Genomic DNA, 10,279 nt, shown 5'->3' with positions numbered 1-10,279 from the left:
TGGGCACACCTGAGTGTCATTCTTTTACTTCACTTTGCAGGACATGGATGTTTTATTCATTCCTTTATTCAAATGCAAATAAACATCCAGATGTTTGATTTGTGTAGGGCATTGTATTAAATACCAAACAGAATGATAATTGGGATATTCTGCCAGACTCTTGTAGAATAGTGGGAGGAGCCAAATGACTGCAATGAACAATCAAGAGTGCTTTATTAGAGATTTGTTCCCAGTACTTGAGCAGAGACAATGGACTAACTTATCCTTCTAGAGGGTGTGGGACAATGAGTATTCCCCAGGAGAGGTGACATCTCACTGGGGAATTTAAGGTCCAAAGAAGACAAAGAATATTATTGGAATTTCTATTTTCATTGATATAGGAGGTGCTTGGGAGTATAATTAAAAGGAGAAAAAGAGAAAAAAGAAAGAAGAAAAAGTAGTTAATTTTAGTACAACATCTAGTAAACTTCTTTTAAGCAATATGCTTTCTATTACAAGGAGGAAAGGGAGCCCCTCAGATGCTCATCCTTTAGTTAGAAAACAAACACACAGGTAAGGCAGCTGGCAGCTTTTCTAGTAACCTATAACCTAGATTGTTGTGCAAACATGTTTGTTTTGACAGCTGTGCTTGTAACAAGTGGACAAGGACTTGAGAATGCTCGAGAGTTGTCGTAGGAACAGACATTCTCACATGAAATTAAAGCCTGGAGAAGGTTAGCCATTCCCTTGGTGGAAAAACACCCAGGAAGAGAAGGCACACTCTAGGCAAGTTGCATGGGAAGAGGCATGTCTCAGCTTTGGCATGAGGTAGCAGTAAACATTATTTCCCCTACAAATTTATATTACAAGAATTCATGAGTAATTGATTCAGATGTGTCCTACCTATGATATCAGAGGTAATTCCAGAGTTAGTACTCATTAGTACTTGGCAGAATAAGATACTGATATTTCATAAGTAATAATCTATCTATCTATCTATCTATCTATCTATCTATCTATCTATCATCTATCTATCATACATCTCTCTATTGTAGGAGGGGGGAGAAAATGTGGAAGGGAATGACACATGGCATGGTTTATGTGTAGCAGTCAGAAGACAACTGGCAGGCCTCAGGTCTCTCTGTTCACTATGTTGGTCCTGGTTATTAGATCCAAGTAATCAGGTTTTGTGGGAAGTGTCCTTCCCTGCCAATCCATCTTTCTGGGCTCCTCCTTTAGAAAACAAACTACTATAAGCAATAAATAAATAAGAGACCGAAGATACTGACTCATGGATATAGAAGTAACATTGAATATTAAATACAATGAAAGAAGAGGGTGGCTACATGTAAATCATGGAGAACATCTATAAATGAGAAATACCACCAAGTAAATAATTTTTATAGAATTTAAAATCTTATTATTGGAATTTTTATTTGAAGAAACCATTTAAAATCCAAGATTTGAAGGTCATAATATGGAAAATAGAAAAAAAATTCATGAAGGAGAATGGGAAGTCAAAAGGAGTCTTTAAACTGTTTTCTATACTTTTCCTAATTAGGTTGGTGACATCATCAATCTCAAGTAGTTTGTGGCTCTCACAAAGGAGAAAGTAGGAAGAACAGACCAAGTTGAGAAGATGTGTGTTAGGCAGTTCTCAGACTTTACACCAGTCAGAGTCAAAGGTTCCAATAGATCATGAGCAAGGTAAGTGTTAAGTCAGTAGCTACGACCCCAGACACAGAAGAGAGCATCTAGGGAAAAATACATAAACACAGAGGTCCATCTTCTAAGGCACTAAAGTCAACAATGGAGGGAAGAACACATGAAATATGCATAAAGTACCAACTGAAAATGGATATCTGTGTTGACTTAGCAAAATGAAGGTAAGAGACCTGGTTGAGGAATTCAGAATAATCCTCCTCCCAGGATAATCTCCTTGATGTCATAGCAACTGTGAGCTTCTTCCTACAATGGAAGGTAATGCACCCACAGGCTCTGGGAATGAAGTGACTTTGTTGGCAGACTTTTGCATATCACCTGATCCTTGTCTGAGAGCTTGGGGGGAGGGGCTGTTTTCATGCCCATCTTCTGGAATGAGACAATTTGAAGGAAGTATGTCTAGGAAAATGGCAAAAAAACAATTTAAAGAACATTCTTTAACATCCCCTGAACACTGTCTGAAAGTCATACCACAAATGAGATTTTTTTCAATAATATTTAATAAACCTCAATAAAACAAGAGTCTAAATAGCAAGATTGTGACTTTCTCCCTTCTGATCTGGTCACTCTGATTAGAAGGGGAGGGGAAAAGGAGGAGGAGCCAAGGAAATAGCCCTGCTTCTCTCTTGAGCTCTTATTCTAGAGTTACATGCAAAATATGCTTCCCTTATCACTCCCTCCAAAGCCTACTCTTTACGTCTCAGAACCTTTACTATGTTTTTCTCCTGGTAAAACAGGCATGGCAGATATAATTATGTTCAGAAAAGCATGAGATAGAGGAGATTACTGTGAGCTATATGGAGGAACCCAATGTAAGGGAAGGCTTTAAAACTGTTAAATTCTTAGGGACTGAAGAGATGGCTTAGCAGGTGAGAACTTACACAGCTCTTGCAGGGGACCAGAGATCTGTTCTCAGGACCCACATTGGATGGCTCATGGGTAGCTATAACTTCAGCTCCAGGGATCCTATGGATTTTAAAGACATCCCATGACCTCATGTGCACATACTCAAACATAGACACATGGGGACATCACTAAAAATAATAAAAATAAATCTTACAATTGATCGACTCTGTACATTCAAAATAAAATATGTCTGCCCAAGGACATTCAAAGGCAAGCCACATAGCAAGAAAGAATGTTTGCTAAGCTTATATACTCCAAGTAGTTAGTATCCAAAATATCTCATATATGAAGAGCTTCTACAAATCAAGAAGAAAAGATAAACAATCCAACAGAGAAACAGTTGGACCTATAGCTAGACATTTCACTAGAGACAAGACAAACACCCAATAACCTATAGGTAGACGCTGAACATTATTGGCTATCTGGAACACAAGAAAGATTCCATTGCATATTGCTGGATGGTAAAACACCAAGCACAGAACCTCCACGATGCCAGGGATTGGCTAGAAAACATAGCAATACAAACTGGCCAAAGAGCATGTGGCAGTACTGATCACTACCACTTCTACCAAAACTTGAAAGATTCCTTACTGTGGGAAACAGAAGTTCTACTTTCCACGTATATGAAGAAACACATGCTTTATGAAAATATCAATGAAATTATTTATGGCTAAGTGTCATACAAATGAGAATTTGAAGACAGGTCATGTTTAAAAAAAACAACAAAATGAAACCTCTGGCTACCCTTTACATGACCTTTAAAGACAGGAAAGTCTAGACTGAACCCTGGCTCACCCATTTAGCAGCTACATGGCCTCAGTGTGGTGGTGTGCTCTGAACTTCACCATTGTTCCAGTAGACTGACGATATGAGGTCTCTTTATAGGCTGTTGTGAGAATTAGGTGTATTATATACAAACACCCATTGTATAATAATACTCCTTAGATGATAACTATCATCCCTGCACCACTGATCACATCAGACCAGGACCCTCTACAGAAATGAAAGGGAGACAGCCACGACTGTCTCAGTTACTCTTCAAGAGGAGAAAAGATAAAATATCCAAGGCTGCATAAATTCAAATGGGAAAAGAATATTCCCTTCCGGTCAGGATGAGGAGGTGGCGAGAGGAGGATTTTGAGACTTTAGTCAGAAGTTGAGGTTTGCCTCTGCACATGGATCTCTGACATGAAAAATGTCTTTATTTCTCCAGGTTTCAGATAACTCCATATAAAAAAGCAGTATTAATTACTATGAGGCCACTGTAAGAACGAGAAAGCTAATACAAAGCTCTGATATGCAAAAGGTTCTGCAGAACATTGAATAGCTATAGCAATGATATGCTTTTATTCTCAGCCTCCCGTTGATAGAAATCCCATGCCTGAGCCTTTTTGGCAAGCAACATTCTATTGCTGGATCTGAGGCTCCAGAAACTTGACAATGAGGTAGGAACACTTTGCAGGAGAATTTTAGGTTTGCCCTCCTAGTTATCAAAGCTTATCTATCTGGGAAGATGGCTTAAAGTGTGAGGTGCTTGCTGTGCAAACATAAGGACCTGGGTGTAATACCTAGAACCACCCTTTAAAGAAGCCAGGCATGATGGTGAGTGCTTGTAATTCAGCACCGAGGGGGCAGAGAGATAGGCATATTCATTCTTGGGGGCATACTGGCAAGCTAGCCAATGTGAGAATTCATACCAGTGACAGACTGTCTCAAAAAGACCAAGGAACGATAGCTTAGCAATGATAGTTGAGGTGGTCCTCTGGCTTCCATAATCTTATGCAAACGCACACACACACACACACACACACACACACACACACACTCACAAAGATATCTATCCTAAATCTGGATCCTCAGGATATTATTGCTGGAGGGCTGACTGACCTAATGAACCAACATGCATCCATCCACCAGGATAACCACAGATCTCCCCACCCCCATCCCCATCCTGTTAAAGGGTCTGTTCCTACTGGTGGAATTTTCAAGATAAATCTTCAAAAGGCTTGTAGAAGCCCACACATATCTAGTGATCTGGTTTTGTGTTCCTCTCCCTGTCTCTTCTCTGGGACATCTGAGCATGGCTCCCACCTGGACCATCTGATGGACTGTGGTAGGAACCATTGCAGACCAGCTCTTCCCCCTTTTGGTGTTCTTACTCTCTAGGGTAAGTCATGTCAGCCAGAGGTTGATAGGAGAGAGAGAGAGAGAGAGAGAGAGAGAGAGAGAGAGAGAGAGAGAGAATGCTGTTCTCTGTGCATCCTAAAATGTACCACTTCCCCCCACAGAGGTTGGTTACTCCGTATGTTACTCCAAAGAACCAGCTTTCCAGCACAGGTTGAGAGCAAGCCTCGACCATAGAGCTTTGTCCCTCCTCAGTGCTTTTCTTCAGCTCCCAAGGTTTTTCTCATCCAGAGTTGACCTTTTTTCTACCAGAAACTTTAGACACAATAATTAACATAGCCTTCTAATAACTTAATAATCATGCCTTGCGTCTCAATGGGCCTGATGTTTTCAGGCTACCTTACAGTCATTAATTAATTCTGCTCCCAGCTGCCTGGAGCTGTAGGTCACCTTGATCACCTTCAGGGTGTGGCTGAGTCATCCAGGCAGGTCAGGGATCTACCTAAGATCACCCAGTGTCTGAAGCTAGCTGGTGGTAACCGGGGTTATAAGGTCAGGCTACCTCTAGGATCTTCTTCACTGGAGTTGAATGCGCATACCTGGCCCATTCCCATTCTACCTATCTTGCTTAAAGCCAGCTATCCACAATCATGAGTTCTTGTGTCTCCAGGACCAAATCAATAGTGAGAGATAGTCCAATGCAGTGATTTACAATAATATATGACTGACTAATATGACTTACTTTATTGCCTTGGAGATGTGTGCATTTTAACCAAGGGTCTTCCTACAGCTCTAAAAATTCAACCCCCATGCACAAAAGTGCAACGTGTACACATGCAGGTGCGCACACACCAAGTTTCCTACCCTAAATATGGATTCTAAATCTGGATGATGTATCAAAGGCAGGATCCCAGCAACAGGCTGCTTTAGCAATGGGACTCTTCAGAGAGAAGTGTAACTGTACTTTTGACTACTTTGTGGGTTCTTTTTACCACCCTATTTCACCCCTTTACGTCTTTCCTTTCAACTCCCTAACACTGTGTAAGAGAGAAAGAAGGAGATAAGGGAGGTTTGGAGGTTTGGAGGGAGGGGGAGAGAGAGAGAGAGAGAGAGAGAGAGAGAGAGAGAGAGAGAGAGCGCAATCCCTGAATAAAGTCAAGGGTAGGGTAAGGGGCCCACAATATCTTTACACTACTTCCTGCTGATTATGGGCATTGTGTTCCTTGGGGGCAAGTTTGATTTTTTGCCATTAGGATAGCTAATTTCTTCTCCCCTCCCCACTCCTCTCCCCTCCCCTCCCCTCCTCTCCTCCCTTCTCCTGCCCTCCTCTCCTCCCTTCTCCTGCCCTCCCCTGCCCTCCCCTGCCCTCCCCTGCCCTCCCCTGCCCTCCCCTGCCCTCCCCTGCCCTCCTCTCCTCTCCTGTCCTCTCCTCTCCTCTCCTCCCTTCCCTTCCCTTCCCTTCCCTTCCCTTCCCTTCCCTTCCCTTCTCCTCTCTTCTCTTCTCTTCTCTTCTCTTCACACACTTGGTGAACTGCAACCAACCACTAACTGGCCAACCAGCTCCTTCTATCAGGGGCTGTAGTATTTACACACTCTCTGAAGAGTCCCCAGAATTTCAAACATTACATAATCATAGAACCTATCTGCAGCTGTCAAAACCCTGCCAGAGCATGAGACAAATCATAGTCAGCTGCTGTGAACAGTCTGCAGCAGCCCCGTATCACACACCTGGGATTTACAAAACATGCTTATATTTCTCAGCTTTTAAAGAAACCAAAGTTCTCACTACAGACAAGTTTCTTGTACCATCCTTGAGGCTACGTAAGCTTGGGTAGCCTGGTGAGTCAGTCTTCAGTTTCTTGCTTTACTAAGCTTGGCTATTAGTTCTCTGTAGGGACAGGGCAGAAGCAGAGAACTTAGATGCAAACATCACACCCTAAGAGTTGGAAGTTGTTGCTCTCTTAATTTTTACCACATTTCTTAAGACAATCAAAACAGGTACCACATCACCATTTATCCTGGTGGTCCACCCAGCCCATGTTGCCAAATTCTAGGCTACTCAAGTACATGGCTCATATTGGCCCAACATACTGGTATGTGAAAATGCCTTGGTAAGAGGCTTAGGGGAACCCCAGATGGCTGGTTATCTCTGCTGGAGATAGTTATCATTTTTTGTAATTTTTATTGGATATTTTATGTATTTACATTTCAAATGTTATCTCTTTCTCCCCTTCCCTCCTCCCCCCTGCCCCTGGTTCTGTGAGCATGCTCCCACTCCTACCCACTCCCACCTCAACACCCTGGCATTCCCCTACAATGGGAAAACGAGCCTTCACAGGACCCAGGGCTGCTTCTCCCATTGATGCCTGACAAGGCCATCCTCTGCTACATATGTGGCTGGAACCATGGGTCCCTCCATGTGCACTCATTGGTTGGTGGTTTAGTCTCTGGGAGCAACCCTGAGAGCCACCTCACACCAGTCAGAATGGCTAAGATCAAAAGCTCAGGTGGTGGCAGATGCTGGTGAGGATGTGGAGAAGGAGGAACACTGTTCCATTGTTGGTGGGATTGCAGACTGGTTCAACCTCTCTGGAAATCAATCTGGAGGTTCCTCAGAAAACTGGACATCGCACTACCTGAGGACCCCGCTATTATTGTTCTTAAGCAACAATTGGTTAAGATTGGACATTGAGAGCACCAGGCTGGGGTGCCCAAGGCACGGGAAAGCTTCAGTGTTCCACAGTTTCTTATGCAAGGGGGAGTTTTTGAGCAATTAACCTTGGCAAAAACAATTTAACAGACACTTACAGAAGATTCTGGAACTTTCTTTTATTATATTTGTTTGAGAGAGAGAGAGAGAGAGAGAGAGAGAGAGATCGTTTGTGTACATGGTATAGTACACGTGTAGAGGCTAGAGGTCGCTTACAGAAGTCACTCCTTTTTCTACCACGTGGGTTACAGGGATTGAACCCAGGTCATCAGGTTTGGTGGCAAACGGTTTTACTTGCTGAGCCATCTTGCCGGCCCCTGGAGCAAGCTTTCTTATCCGAGGCTTTTTTCAGTAATGAGTTTAAGAACTTGGCAAAGGCATTCAAGGTTAGAAAAAAAAAAACCAAAACCTCAAAAAACCTCCCATGGAAGCTTCTTTCTGGCTTTCTTGTCTTTGCAAATTCTAAGTTTTCATCCTATGAGTTCTGTGGGCTGGGTGAGTGGTAATTCTCCGAGCCTCAGGTCTTCATCTCTGAGATTTGGCAGGATTTCAGTGGTGATTAAGCAAGATGATAATTAGGATTGCTGTCTGTGATAGTGATAATTGTTAACATGCGCTGCCTGCTGGCCTTAGCCAGTTTACAGTTGTATTCCTAGTTTACAAATAACTTGTGAGGAATTGAGCAGGGACGAGGCTAAGGGAGGTGATACGGGGACGTGAGCTGTTTGTTTGCCCAAGACAAGCTGTGTGAAGCAATTGCATTTTGGCTGAGCTGGAAAGTGTGTGGAGATACAATGGAAGGGACATCGCAAAGTATTAATTATGGTTTTATCTAAGAGGTGGGTCTGTACATGAACCTAATTTTTCTCTCGATGTAGTAATCTGTATTTTTGAAATGACTACTTATTATTTTGTTGGTATGAAAAAAAATGATAATGGGGTGAAGAGCTTGTGGGTGGTAAGGATAAAGGTATTGCCCCCACCTGCCTTCTGTCCCGCCTTGGGCAACTGAGGCTTCAAGTCCTGTTCAGTTCACTTAGCGTGGCTGTATTAGCACTAAGGCCCTATAGAGGACACCCAGAATTGGACACTTCTTACTGGTTAAATCTGACCTCTGTTTTTATCCATTTCATGTGATTTTAACTCAGATGTAAAAACTGTATTAAAATCACAGAGCAAAGTTCCTGTTTATTTACACGCACGGACCTATGGTTGTGCCCTTCTTCCCCTTCTCTGAAGACCCCCTAGCCTTGCTCCGTTCTCAGAGAGACCATCACTATCAACATCCAGTGTTCTCAGATTCAGAAATGAACATGGAGTCAAGGTCACTGTGTTTGGTCCTAGAAAAAAAATTGTACATCTTGGAGTTGAAAGGCCCTAACATCCTCTCAAGACATGAGAATGGGATTTTTATTGGTCTCGGTACTGTCCTTTTGTTACCAAATATTAACACAGGACCAAGACAAGTATACAGTAGGTAGAGGGAGGACATCTGTAGATTAAACTAAGGTTTCTTGTCAAGACATGCCAAGGGAATCTGGTAAGTGGGGAAAAGGGATCCATGACCTTGATAGGGGAGAGAAGAGAGTAAGCTCCGTAGAACTTGCCTCCTACCCTGCTTTATTTGTCTGTTCTTCCTATACTGTCTTCACAATGCAGGAGACTTATCCACAGACCAGGAAGGGCTTGCCTGGTAAAAGCGGCAGTGTCTCCATTCAATTCTAAGTCATTTAAACATTATTTCAATCAAGCCTAGGCATAACTGCTGGTGAGTTCACATTTCAGATGACATAGTCAGACTTGTAGAAGATGGCTGCCTTGCCAGGGAGTCCACACAATAGTTGCAGAGCTGAGCTTCAATGCAGCTCTGTGCGAATACACAGCTTGAGATTAACAGCCCCCAGACTTCCCTTTGCAGAAGGAGCTGCATGAAGAAAGCAGCTTTTGATGTACATGTAGGTAGAGGAAGGGAGAAATGAGCTCTTTGGTTCAATTGCTCAGATTTTGAAGTGTTTACAAAGTCTAGTCATCTCTGAGAAGGCTTCTCATCCTTTCTCCTGCCCCACAGCTCCATTTACCCACCAGGTACACTGGGTGGGCATTGCTCTCTTGTAAGCACCAGCTCGGAATCTGATTCCTCCTTCCCAACCTCATTTATTCACACTTCAGGCCCAGCTGAATGCTTCCCTTGTCTTCCCATTTGAAACACATCTTTCCCCTCTAGGTTCAGTCACACTGAATTATAGAGTGGAAAGCAATAAGCAGTTTGCATGTATAATTTATATATGCATTTTTAATTCTGTATGGTTTTTAATAAAGTGCAGCAATGGTCCTTCTCCTCAAAGATACACTTGTCCCAACTCCTGGGATCTGTGGCTATGTTACCGCATATGGCAAAAAGACTCTGCAGAAATGATTACCAAGAAGACCCAGAGATGTGAGGAACTTGGGCTATCCAGATGGTCCTAATCTAATCACTGAGGCACTAAAGGTGGGAGAGAGAGAAAAGCAAGTCAGAGATGTGATGTGGGAAGACCTCCACCTGCTACAGGCATTGCTTACTCTGAAGAAAGTGGAGGACCATGAGCAAGGGAAAGTGACCTACTGATACTTGGGGTCCTCTTCAGTTAACATCCAGAAAAAACCAGGACGTTAGCCCCCATAGCCATAGGAATCTGAGCTCACAAACAGCCTAAAAGACTCTTCTGTCTCCAGATAGGAAGACAGCATAAAACATTCTGATTTTAGCTCTCAAGACCTGTGTCAGAATCCCAACAACGACCAACAAAAGGATAAATTTATGTTGTTTTAAGCTATTGCATCAATGATAATTTGCTG

Source organism: Rattus norvegicus, chromosome 3 (genome assembly GCF_021556685.1).
Source record: "Rattus norvegicus strain SHRSP/BbbUtx chromosome 3, alternate assembly SHRSP_T2T, whole genome shotgun sequence".
NCBI classification, from domain to species: Eukaryota; Metazoa; Chordata; class Mammalia; order Rodentia; family Muridae; genus Rattus; species Rattus norvegicus.
This window is presented reverse-complemented; position numbering follows the sequence as displayed.